The sequence below is a fragment of the Pipistrellus kuhlii genome, unplaced genomic scaffold, assembly GCF_014108245.1.
Source record: "Pipistrellus kuhlii isolate mPipKuh1 unplaced genomic scaffold, mPipKuh1.p scaffold_m20_p_3, whole genome shotgun sequence".
NCBI lineage: Eukaryota > Metazoa > Chordata > Mammalia > Chiroptera > Vespertilionidae > Pipistrellus > Pipistrellus kuhlii.
The window spans coordinates 45,980,799-45,993,818 of record NW_023425529.1 but is presented as its reverse complement, the minus strand read 5'-3'; the positions used below and the strand labels follow the sequence as shown (position 1 = coordinate 45,993,818).

The 13,020-nt window shown below is 53.6% G+C and overlaps 1 long non-coding RNA gene across 1 annotated transcript; it reads right to left on the bottom strand.

Moving 5' to 3' along the window:
• Positions 1–252: 252 nt before the first annotated feature.
• LOC123653187 lies at positions 253–7,681 on the bottom strand. Its single transcript, XR_006742845.1, has 3 exons — positions 5,623–7,681; positions 1,496–1,584; positions 253–1,024 (listed from the first exon to the last, which is right to left on the bottom strand). It is a non-coding gene; the product is annotated as an uncharacterized LOC123653187 (long non-coding RNA).
• Positions 7,682–13,020: the final 5,339 nt, after the last annotated feature.

The following is a 13,020-nucleotide window of genomic DNA, read 5'->3' as shown; positions in this document are numbered from 1 at the left end:
TTCGGGCGACGGGTCTGGGGCGCTGAGCTGGGAGGACAGGGGCTCTGAGAATGGCACACGGAAGGCTGCAATCAACATCAGCGGAATCCAAACTTTCTTTCCCATCGATCGGTTTATTTATGTATTTGTCCACACTCACCGAAGCCTCACCCTGGCCGGCATCTTGTTTGACAGCCGTGACAGACGGAGGCAGAGGCCGTGCTTTGCACATACTACGCGATGAATGAATATCGGTGGCACGAACAGCGGAGCAGGCTGCTCGTTCCCCTTCCAGGCCTCCGTCTCCCCAAACCGTTATCATCGCTGGTGGGAGAGGCCAGGGAGGAGGTGCAGTTCTGGGTGAGGACCGCCTATTCCTTGATGCGAAAGTCTGGGTCTTTGGTGTGATTTAAAAAAATGCTAATTTTATACCAGTTGAAGCAATCTGGGCTCAATTTTGACCCCTAAATGCCCTCAAAATGAGTCAGTGAGCAAGAGAGGCCTAAGGAAGGAGCCTCGGCTTCTCCTCCGTGCCCAGAGGAGAATCTGAATTTGCTGTTGAGCAGGGCTGGAAGCTGCAGGTGCTTCCCATCAGCTGCTTGGAGTTTCTTTTTCTTTTTCTTTTTTGGTAGGGGCCTCTGGGGAAGAATTAGGGACATGGAGAAAAACATTTCATTTCCCTGTTTCCCCAACCCCACCCCAAGCGAGGGGAAAAAAGCACAACAGCACACTGAACGGAGAAGAGGCCCAGGCTCCACGGAGAGCCCCAAGGCAGAACCGCTTCTGGTGCCAGGCTCCCAGAGGCAGCCGCCCTGCAGGCTCTGCGCAGACATCCAGGGCCTTAGAGGTGAACGGGGCTCCTCCTTCCCAGCCGGGCCAGGCAGGGCAGACTCTGCATCTGCTCCGCCAAGGCCCGGAGCGAGCGGCTCCCTTCTCTGCTCCCTTCTGAGCAGATGTGGATGGCGATGGGCCTGGCTAGTCAGAGCTGGAGAGACGGCCAAGAGCCAGAATCAACCAGCCTCACCATCCAAGAGCAAGAGGACCCCTGCATGCATGGGGAATAGGCCTTACTTATTCAATGCACTCTGATCTCTGAACGCATAATAATCCGGCCACTCAGTGTATATCCTACATAATAAAAGGTTAATATGCAAATTGTCCCCTCGACCAGGAGTTCGACCAGCAGGCAGGCTGGCCAACTGCCCATGTCCCCTCCCTCTGGCCAGGCTGGCCGGACCCCATCCATGCACAAATTCATGCACCAGGCTTCCAATATACATATACATATACATACATATATATATATATACATATACATACATATATATATACACACACACACACACACACACACATACATATACATACATACACACACACACACACACACACACACACATATTGAGTGGTTCAGATATCAAAACAATCTGCCACTCAGTGTAGTTTAAGGCACTGACCTGGCATCGCTGACCTCCCCTCCCCGCACCAAGGTGAGCTCCTCCAGACCCTCACTCACCCTGTGAGAGCAACGGCCTTGGGCACCAGCAACTCCACCCGCAGGGGCTGCGGCAGGCCTGCAGAGGGCTGGAGGGGAGGAAGGATTTTCTGGAATGATACAGGGATATGATGGCAATAATCATGACTGATACAGAAAACAAGTTGGTTCATCCCACACCCAATCGCAAGCTTACTCCACATCGTTTTGCCCTTTTCTTTCAATCCCAGTATTTGCATCCACATAATGAACTCTGAAGGGCTCGTGTTAGCTTGCCTAAAAGTCTCAGAACAAAGCCTCTGGAATACAAAGATAGTACAAGAACCCGTCTTGATTAGATGGAGAGAAAAAGGTAGGGAGTATGGGAGAGAGAGAGAGGGAGGGAGGAAGGGAGGAAGGAAAGAAAGAAGCTCAGAAGAGGGGAGGAAAGCTGGAAGAGCAGTAAGAGCAATGCTGGGACGTGTGGGACTGAGGCCCCCGAAGGGGGAACTGCCAGGTATTCTGTGGACGTGGCTTTCCAGCCGGTGTGAGGGCCCGTTAGCCCATCCTCAAGGCCTGCACTGTCCTGGAAGACCTAGCTGAGCTCAGGGACTGCCCCATCCCATTTTGGAAAAACAAAGGGGTAATCTAATTGGCTCTAACGGGGCAGTCCCCCCCCCCCCCCACACACACTTGAACTGGGTGTGGGGTGTAGGCCCAATGTGCTGCAGACACACAGCCGCCCCAAGCTGAGCTCCTCCACAAGCTGAATCCACAGCCACTTGGCCAATAAATCTCTTTATGTGTGTGAGTTCAGTGCAATACATTGCACATCTAACGTCCACTGGCCCTGGCAGGAAATGCCCTCATTCTCTTTCAAGAGTGAGGTTCTCTGGCTCCTCCAGCACTTGTAAAACTCATGCCAAGCTCTTTACAGATTAATCCAACCCCTTCTGGCGAGGAGAAACCCCCTGGTCTGGAAGGCAGTTCTCGGAGGCAGGGAGGGAGATAAGGATGGCAAAGGAGGAACGTGTTTCTTCTCACAAGGAAGAAAACGAAGGTGCCTTTCCCGGGGCGACCAGGCCTTTGTCCGCCCCTCTCACCTGCAGAGACACAGGCAGACTCGCCGAGGTTCCGGGAGGACCTTCGGAGCAGAAAGCTCATTCAACACGTGGCCAAAGGAGGCCCGAGTTCTCGGATCAGAGCCTTCCCAAGGAACAAAGCAGCCCAGTCTGAGGCAGCCTCGGCCAGCAAGGTCAGCGTGGAGGCGAGGGCAGCGGGAGCGGGTCTAGGAGAGGGGCCCACGCCTGCCTCTCTCTCAACTGCCTCCTCTGCGTCCTGTGCTGATTTTGGAACTAGACCTTGATCTGCTGAGCCTCCCAGCTAGCCCACTGAGGCAGGAGGAGCCAGGCCAGCTGCTACTCTGGAGAAGCTGGTGGCAGGAGGCCTGGGTGGGCCCTGGCGCCGGGGTAACGGTGGTGGTAGGTCAGGGCAAAGCTGCCTGGGGCACCACACAGTGGGGCGATCTGGTCCCTACCTTACTCCCCCCCCCCTCCCCGCCTCTCCCTGCCCACTCTTCACCGTGTGCCTTCCCTGCCTCTGCTTCTCCCGAGTGGCTTCCCCTTAATGTTAATTCGGGTTTGTTTTCTCTCTCCTTTTCTTGCTTCCCCGTTATCTCTCTGTGTCTTTATGTTATGTTTCCTTCCTTCTTTTGCATTCTTTCGGCTGTACCTTCCCCTTTTCCCTCTCTATGTTCTTCCCTTCCTCTCACCCTTTCTCCTATTGTTCCTCCTTTCTTTCCTATCTCATTCTCCCTCCATTTCTTTTTTATTTTACTTTTTTATTTCTTTTCCTTCCCCTTTCTTTCACTTTCTAGCTCCCTTCTTTTATTAATTTGTTCGTTCTCCCCTTCTCTTTGTGTCCTTTCTGCTTTTGTTCATCATAAAACTAACTAGTCCTGCTTGTTCATTCTGTCCTTTGTCAATGTTCCTGCCTCGCTCTCCCCCGGCTGCCCTCCCGGAGACCCCGGCTCTGCCCAAGCGTTAGGCTTTCTCACATGGTTTCTTCCCTCGCCCGTCTTTCTCTCTTTGTTGTTCCCAAATTTTCCAGTCCTTTGTGCTGTTTCCCCGACCTTCTTTCTATCTTCCTTTGTTTCTAAATCAGGCATATGGCTCAAAACAGCCCCCTCCCCAAGTCTCAGCCCAGCCGTCCTTCATGCCACCCCTTCTCATCTTCCCTCAACTCGGGGTTCAGTCCCAAAGGCTCAGCAATGGCGCTGTCCCCCTGGGTGAGAGGTCAGGCTGGGTCCACAGCTCCCCACTACAGGCTCAGGAGCCTTGCCAAATTGCCACACTGCCAATCTAATTTAAAAGAGAAGGAAGGAGGGCACGGGTTCGGAGGGATGGCAGGCCTAGTCTCCCTGGCTCTCTCATATGCCCCGTGCCAGAGCAAACTGCGGCTCTGCCCGTAGGCTGCAGGCACTGAAGCAGGTTACACAGGGGGAAAGCAGAAAAAATAATAAAATAAAATAAAAGAGAAGAAAGGAAAGGGTAAAAGAGAGAGAATCCTATTGGTTGTGGGGTGAGGGGTAGAGGCAGTGTTGGGGAGGCAAAAAGTATTGGCTTCACCAAAGAGGGACGGGGCAAATCCCAGGGCCCAGCCAGCCGAAGAGGCCTCAGGCGCTCCGGGAATTTGGGGGTGGGGTGGGTGAGTCTCCCAGCAGCTCCTCTGAGTGGAGGGTGCTTAGGGAGCAAGGCGGGCAGGAAAGGAAGGGCTTAGGTTAGTTCTATCTGTCGCCTTGGCCTTCCCCTGGACATGTCCCTCTCCAGGCCCAGGGTTTAGGAGACCCCACTTTAGGCTGGGCTGTGGCCTCCTGCACCCCTCCGCTAGGCAGGCCCCATCCCGGGGCGCCTGTAGGAGCAGGTTGGGGGCAGCACTGGGTCACCTCAGAAAAACACCGGGTGCGGCGAAAACAAAGGCCTTGCGGGTTGGCAGCTTTGCAGCTCCTGACAGAGCAGGGACCAGCGGCCTCTGGAATTGGAGGTGCAGAGACATCACGGTGTGGGCGTGGGAATTGTCTCCCCTGGGACCCACAGCCTCTCCCAGGCCTTTCCAAAAAGCGCCCCAAATGCGCGGCTGCCCAGCCAGCCAGCCGGGTCCCAGGGCGCGGGCTCAGAGCTCCCCGGCCTCCTGCACCTGCCGCGCCCCCCGCCCCCGTCCCCGCCACCACCGGCTGGCCTGCACCCCCGCCGCCTGCCAACGCCTTCACTCCAGGCCGCCCCCCATTTCAGCGGTGCCCTCTGAACACCCCCTCTGCCCTTGACCCCTTTTGCAGAGCCCCTCCACCTCCCCCCGGGTAGTTTTTCGGGGTGCTCCCTCTGGGCCCTGGGGCGGCAGGGCTCCCCCTGTCCTCCTGTGAGCTGGAGGGCGTGGGGCGGTTATGCTGGGGGCGGGGGCGCTCCCCTGACTCCACCTTAAGGAGATGTTTGGGAGCTGTCCCCTCTCTGCGTCCCCTTTAGTTTTAAACCACAGGGAGCTCCAGGGCGACAGGGGCCTGGGCGGGGGCTCCGGGCCGGTACCCGCCCCCCAGCCGGGCAGAGTGGGCAACTGCGTCCTAAGCCGCCCCTTCTCCCTCCCGGCGAGGCCGCCCCGAGATCTCTAAGCGCCTCCAAGGGCAGCTGGGGTGCGCAGGTTCGGACGGGACGCCCGGGGTTCCTGCACCGGGAGCCAGCCCTGATGGGGAGCCAGCAAACGCACCCCTCCTTCCGCGGAGGCAGCAGGCCGCCCCCTCCACTTTAATCCGCAAACCCCCGCCTCTGCCCCGATCTGCGCACCCCTTCCAAAAACTTTTCTGAAGTTCCCGCAAGTTGCGTTTGGCGACGGAAGTGATCCCTCTCAGACTCTCGGGGTCTCTAGGCCCCCGATTCCTCTCGCACGCCCGTTGCAGAAGCTGCCAGCCGCCACCGGCGTCCTCAGACCCGGAGGAGCGATGCCCCGGCCCCATGCGCGGGACAGATGCCCAGCCGGGCGCGTCCCTCCGAGGCGGGCGGGGAAGCGTCTGTCCGCGGGGCATCTAACGGGATGGAGTGGGGAGGGGGGTGTGTGGAGAGAGACGCGAGGAGGGACATTGTTTTCAGGCTCAAAACGCAGTCCTCCTGGGCCCAACTCACCTGCTCGGGACCGGCTCCTCTTGCTTTTTGTCCGCCCAAAAGTTTGCGCCCTCAATCGGCCCGGGAGGGGCGCCAGCGCGGCCGTCGGGGTGAGGAGGGTGCAGGCGCCCCGAGGGCGCAGGAGTGGGGCGCACCTTCCCCAAAGTGGAGGCTGGAGCAGCGACCCGGACAGGGAACATGGAGCGTCCAGGGCGAGGGGTCAGGCTGTGAGCCCCGGGGCTGCCCGGGGCCGAGTGGGCCCTCGGAGGGCGTGTTCGGCGGGGCTGGCGGCCGGGGGGCTGGGAGGAGAGGGCCGGGGCGCTGGGTGACGTTTTCTGCTCCCTCCAGTGCGTGTCATCGCGGGTGCGTCCCAGCCCACAACATCCCCTCGGCCCCTGCCGGCGGGCACTCAGGGCTGGGACAAGGCGGGGAGGGGGGCGAAGAGACCCCCCCAGCCCCTCCCCAGCCCCCGCGCTACCACTGCCCCCACCCCTTCTCTGTTCCGAGCCAAGGGACAGACAGAGAATTGCAACTAGAAATCCGATCGATTGGTACGAGGGACCACGTGGTCCGAGGCTGGCCAATGACCAGGCCGCCCGGGATGAGCTAATAATGGAAGCAATTTGTAACTTTCAGTAGCTCTACCGGCCCGGGTACCGGAGGGAGGCGGGCGGAGGTGGGGAGAAGGGTACCCCGAGTCCTTCCACTCTCCTCCTTCGTCCAGGGACACCCAGGTCCCCTGTTCCTCCTTCCCCCCGGCACGCAGGCCACTTCTGTCCGGCGGCGGCTCCAGAGCGAGGTAAGCGGGTCCCTCACCCTCAGACACTCCTCCCCGCCTTTCTGGCACCTGCAAGCAAAGTCCCCTTCCCACCCCACTGGACAATCTAAATCTGATTTTGTTTTTCTCTCGGTTGAAACACACAATTCTTTTGTATTTTCCCCCCCTGTATCATCTATTTCAGATTTGGGGAAATATTAAATTTAGATTAATATACTTTTTTTGGGGGGGTGGGATGAGTGTACTTTTTGGGGAAGTTTTATATTTTCTTCTTTTGGAGAGGAGCATTCTACTTACGGGAAGTTTACTTTTCTTTGGGGATGAGTTGCACCTTGTGTTTTTGCGAGCTTCATTTCGCTAGTGATGTCAAGTTCATGCCTTCCTCCAACCCGTCTTCCAATTTCAATATTTACAATCACTTAACAGATTTCAAGTTTATTCATTTGTTTTTCTCCTCCCTCACTAGTTTCTCAGCTGTTTCCGAATCTCCTCGATTTCTTTTCCCTGTGGGTGGCCCAAGAGTTAGTTTTGTGTTGATTTCTCCTTTTGTTTTGTAAACGAATTTATTGTTTGGGAAACTCTATGGGGGTGTGAACAAGGTCTCTTTTGATGAATTCCAGTGCCTCCTCTTTGGAAGAACAATTTGCTTGAAGTGTTTTATATATTGTCCTCATCTTTGTTTATTGTGTCTCAATGTAGTTGTGCTCTGGTTTACCTCCTTTTAAAATCTGATCGTCAAACCATTCTAGAAGTTTTCATTTTATAACTTCACTATTTTGTGTATTTCCTTCCCTAACCCCCTTTGCACTGTGTCCTCCTCCATCTCAAGACCCCTGCTGTCAACTTCCACAATTCCCAGCTTCAGATCTGACTCACTCTCCCAGCCGATGAGGGACGACTGGGAAGAAAAAAATTGTTCTATTTGTGTCGAAACTCAGGGCTCTGGTCCTGGGCACCTCTAGTCTGACCCACCAAGCCAGCAGAATCAGGGAGAGCAGAATTTTTGTTCTCTTTCTAAGCTCTTTCTCCTAGGCTCTATTCTGGCAACTCTTGGTACATAAAGTTAAATTATTAATCCCCATCTTTCCCCTTCATTTTAAGGAAAGCACAAGCAGATATCTTTTCTCCCCTAAATATAAGCTATTAGCTCGGGGTCAGCCTATTGGGGCTTTCCCTCCTGGAAAAGGATTCCAAGAAGAGACACACAATGTTTAGCCGCAGCACCCCCCACCTTTTTTTTTTTTTTTTTTTTTTTTACTTGTGACTGAGGTGGAGGTGGCAGGGACTGGGAAACCCCATTTTGATCTCTGGCTCTGGCTTTGAATGGACACAAAGAAGGAGAAAGAGCTGATCCCTTCTGGTCAGTGAGTTCTGGCTTGAGAGAGTTTGGGGTCCACCCCAGCTCGGAGGACATTCTCTTTAGTGAAATAAACCATGGAATGGTTTCAGCCTCTTCAGAGTCATTGCAGGCACAAAAATCAAATGACGAGAGTAATCCTTTCCCCGAAGAAGACCTGTCTCTGGTGACTTTGTTCATTCCCCTGAGGGCACAGAACCCCACTGGGCAGAAGTAAGACTGCCCCTGTTCCTCCCGCCGCTGCTCCGGGCTCCAGCGGGCGCCTCATTGGCATTCCAGGCACACCCCGCCCAGCCCCCGTCCCAGCTTCTCCCAAGTATGAATCTAAATTACTATTAATAAGGGGCCGCTCCAAGTTAATTGGCATTAAAAGAATTCATTTCAATTTGTTAATATTAAATGAGTGCTCTGCACTTTAGCTCCCTTCTTGGCTCTGGCGTCCCGGATGAGTGATGGGAAGTGAAGGTGGGGGAGTCGAATGAGGATTTTATTTCTGACTCTCCAGCTCAGCCACAGCCCAGGGTGGGAGATCAAGGCGCAGTGGGGGACTCTGATGATCTCTCTGGTGAAATTCATCTGAATCAGCTGGCGCTGGGGGGTGGGGGGGGCAGAGGGAGAGGGACCAAAAGGTAGGGGAGACATTGTGGGGGAGGGGAGGGACTGGAGGAAAGGGACAGAAGTGGACTGGCGTACTTGGAGGAGGATTGTGAGCTGTGGGGGTAGAGCAGATTTGTAAAGGAAGCTGCTGGTAGTTGAAAAACCCGCCTAGAGAAGGAGGAGCTGGGGGTGTGGGCGGGGTTGTGAGGCGAGGCAGCGAGGGGTTCTGAAGCTGTAGAGCTGTGTGATGATATTAGGCAAGTTGCTTAGCTTTTCTCTCTGCCTTAAGCTTCTTGATCTGCAAAACTGGGATGATGATAATAGTATCTATCTCAGGGGGACATTTGGGATTAGGTGAAATACATGTAAATATGTTTGGCACATAGAAACCACCAGTAAATGTTACCTCTTGCCCTGGCCTGTTTGGCTCAGTGGATAGAGCATCGGCCAAAGGCTGAAGGGTCCCAGGTTGGATTCTGGTCAGGGCATATGCTGGGTTTCGGGTTCAGTGGGGGGCGTGCAGGAGGCAGCCCATCAATGATTCTCTCTCATCATTGATGTTTCTATCTCTCTCTCCCTCTCTCTTCATCTTTGAAATCAATATAAATATATTAAAAAATAAAAATAAATAAATGTTACCTCTTATTATAGCGCAGTGGTTAGAAGCATGGATTCTGGAGCCGGATTTTGACTCTCAGTCCTGCCTGCATGACCTTGGGTTTTGGGCAAGTTACTCAGCCTCTTCATAGTTTTTTAGTTTCCTGCCTGGGAAATGGAGTTAATAGCTCAGAGGCCGTTGTGAGGATTAAATGAGTTCATGCATGTGAAGTGCCTACAACAATGCCAGTCATGGAGAAAACCCTATATAATCATTAGTTGTTATTTTTAAAAATAATTTTTATATTTCAATTATAGTTCCCCACTGATGTTGCTTTTCTGGTCTGAGAAGGTTGGAGATAGGAGCATGGAACCTCTTAGAGGTTGAGAGCTCAGTGGATTCTCTGAGACTTTGATCAGATCCATCCTGTCACCCCATCCCTGAATCTGGTCTAACAACTGGGTGCCTGTGGTGAGGGCGGGGAGCGTGAGACCGCTGGGCGCTGGGCGCTGGGATGCCCTGGGAGTGAGATCCCCTGGCCTCTGTTCTGGTTCTCGGGTTGGTGATCCTGTGCCAGGACCCACAGCCTTCAGGGAGGTCTCTGATGGGGGCACTGCTCTCCTGGTCTAATAGCTCCTTTGGCAGAATCACCTTCTCAGTGCGGGTTGGGGGAGGTTGGGCAGAGACTGACATTTACTAAACACCGGCTCTTAGTGTGGGCCAGCCCCCACATGTGACCTCACTTGAGAGGGTGAAGAAAACAGAGGGCTAAGTAGGTGAAGTGACTTGCCAAAGACATAAAGCTAAGAAAGTGGCAGAGTTGGGATTTGAACTCTGATTTGCCTGATGACAAGGCTTAACTTCCTTCCATTGCCATACACTTTCTGAAGGGGTCGGCGAGACCCATGTAAATTTGGGACCAGAATGAGGCCAGGACCACAGGGAAATTGGCAGATGGTGGGGGCTAGGGGGGAGAGGGGGAGTAGGGGTGGGAAGAGACCAAGTGGGAATATTTCAGTTACAGAAACTTCCCGGAGGAGGAAAGTGTAGATCAGGGTTCAGATGTGAAAGGAATGAGGATACCAGTAAAGAAGAGGGAGGGAGCCCTAGCTGGTTTGGCTCAGTGGATAGAGCATCGGCCTGTGGACTGAAGAGTCCTGGGTTCAATTCTGGTCAGGAGTACATACCCAGTGGAGGGTGTGCAGGAAGTAGTTGATCAATGATTCTCTCTCATCATTGATGTTTCTATCTCTCCCTCTTCCTTCCTCTCTGAAATCAATAAAAAAAATATATATATATATATAAAAGAAGAGGGGCGGGAGGAGTGGTGCATTGGCAAGGAAGGGGAGGAGGAAAGGTCTGTTCAGAGGCTGAGTGGGTGAAGCCAAGGGAAATGCATCTGATTTGCCTGGCGTCTGCCTTGGTGGCACCAAGTAAAATCCGTTACCATGTACTGAGCCTCCTCTGTTCCAGCTATGTTCATTATCCCACTTAATTCTCAAGGCCACTCTGACGAGAGCATTTCTACTCAAATGTCCAAAAGTGTCACTTGAGGCCCAGAGACCTTAGTCCCCACTTCAGGCCACACACTTGGTGGCGGGGATTGCCTGGCACAGAGAGCCATGGCTGGGCTGCCTGCAGAGCATACTTATCTTGCCTTCCATTCTAGTTCAGCTCACCCTGCCTCCCCACATCAGTCACACCTCATGGTGGGAACAGGGGTTAGAGAGAGGGATGAGACCGAGCGGATGGCCAGCAGGCAGTGGAACAGAAACCCTGCTCACGTCCTAGTGAGGAAAACAGCATTCTCTGTGGAGTGAGGCCTCCCCTGGCTTCCCCAGGGTGGATGGTGGACATCATTGGGGATCCCATTGTTTTCTGGGCTGAGGACTCCGGGGAGGGGAGGGAAAGAGGGCAGCTCAGGTGTGGGTTTGTGCCCTGGCTTAAGACCGCCAGTTGTCCACTAAAGTCCCGTCTCTCCTTGTTCCTCCCAGCGGGACACTCCAGTTCCCAGCTCCCCTGCAGGAGGGTGTGGCCAGAGCGGAGTGTGAGCCGAGTAATATCAGAGCCTTAAGACGGTGGGTAAGTTCTCCTTTTTCTGAGCTGGACCAGATGCACCTGAGCCTGAGCTTTGACTGCAGTTGAGGAGAAATCCCCACGAGGGGGCAAAGCCACAATCTGATTGGAACCCAAGTTCCTGACTGACCAGGTGGAGCAGAGCTGCCTGCCATCCAGGACTGCTCCCTTCCAGACTGTTCCGCGAGAAATAAACTTGTTTTCTAGATGTGACCGTGTTCTGGACCCTTTTTGTTATAGCAGTGTTGCCATCATCCTTTCTGTTATACTTTCCACACAGATTGTCCGTTCACACCCACCAGCTGGATTACATCAGGTCATGGAATAATGATTGTAACGTTTATTGGGTCCCAGAGATTACACACATTATTTAATATTATTATCCTCATGACAGTCTTCTGAGATAGGCATCACTATTATTTCAATATACAGCTGAGAAAACTGAGGCCCCAAAGAGGTAAGGGATGTGTCAATGGACACATAGTAGGTGGTAGATCTGGGATGCCCACCCACAGAGTGTGCGGAGCTTAAACCCTTCACCCTGGGGCAAATCACTCCTTGAGGACAGAGATGTAAAGGAGCCTGGAGATCATGCTAAGCTTGGCCACGCCACTGTATCGTCACCACAGGGCCTGGGCACCTCCCACCCTCATTTCAACCCAAGAAGCTTGGCAGACTCCAGTTAGGTGTTGGGTTGCTACGCAAGTTTTATTTGAGGAGAGGATCACACACTAGAACCAGTTTGAAATCCCCTGATAATGTCAACTCTCCCCCCAATTTTTTTTTTATTCTAATGAAGCTAAGAGAGAGGAAGTGACTTTTTAAAAAAATGCTCCCTTGAGGATATGTTTTTATTGATTTGAGGAGGGAGGGGAGAAACATTGATGTGAGGCGTAAACTGGTTACTTCCTATATGCGCTCAACCAGAGATGGCACCTGAAACCTAGGTAGATGCCCTGACTGGGAATCAAAGCCACAACCTTTTGGTGTAAGGACAACGCTCCAATCCACTGAGCCACCCGGCCAGGGCTGAGGAAGTGACCTCTTAAGGCCACACACTTAGTTTTACTGAATCCAAGACAAGCTCTCTTCCCACCACACCAGCGGCCTGACCAATCCACAAGAACAAAAATAACCCACACCAGGCAAGGGGGCCTGTATCTCCTACAACCGGCCGTGCTTTGGGATAGCCAAGTCACGGCTCCCTCATTTTCCCCGTGTCCCTCCAGCCTCCGAGAGCCGCCTCTCTGGGCCCGGGAAACGAATGGGCGGCACCTTCCCCAGCCGCCACCGCCTCTGGATGGTCAAACACGCAAAGCAAAGCCAGAGCCAGAGCCAAGGCTGGCCCGGATCCCTCTGACTCCCTCTCGTCTCCCACATCTCCCTCCTCCCTTCCTAGTAGCCCACCAGGGAGAAGGGGGAACAGTATCATAAATTTCCCCTATTTATACAAGAAGACAGAATGTTTCTTGTGCCAGAAAAAACACAGAGAGGGAGCTGTCAGGGGAGAAGGGACCCAGCTCCACACCGCCTGGGGACCATTCATCTTCCCCAGCCGTGCCCTCGGGGCTGCCATAACACTGCCTGTGTGACCCGCAGGCTCTGGCTTGGGGGGCAGCCAGGACCCGCAGTGTCTGGGCTTTGTTTCTGATGGCCACCTTCCTGCTCCGTCTCCACTGCTCCCCCTCTCCCCCCACCCCGCGCGCTCTTTTCAAAACAAGTTTCTGGAGATAGAATTCGCATACCACACAATTCATCATTACAATGTAGAATTCAGTGACTCTAGAATATTCCTAGATATGTGCAGCCAAGGCCATGGTTAATTTTAGAAATTATCATCGCCTCAAAAAGAAACTCATACCTCCTAATTATCACTCACTCACCCCCGCCCCCCCTTCCAGCCCTAAGCAAATCTTTTTTTTTTTATAATATATTTTATTGATTTTTCACAGAGAGGAAGGGAGAGGGATAGAGAGCTAGAAACATCGGTAAGAGAGAAACATCGATCAGCTG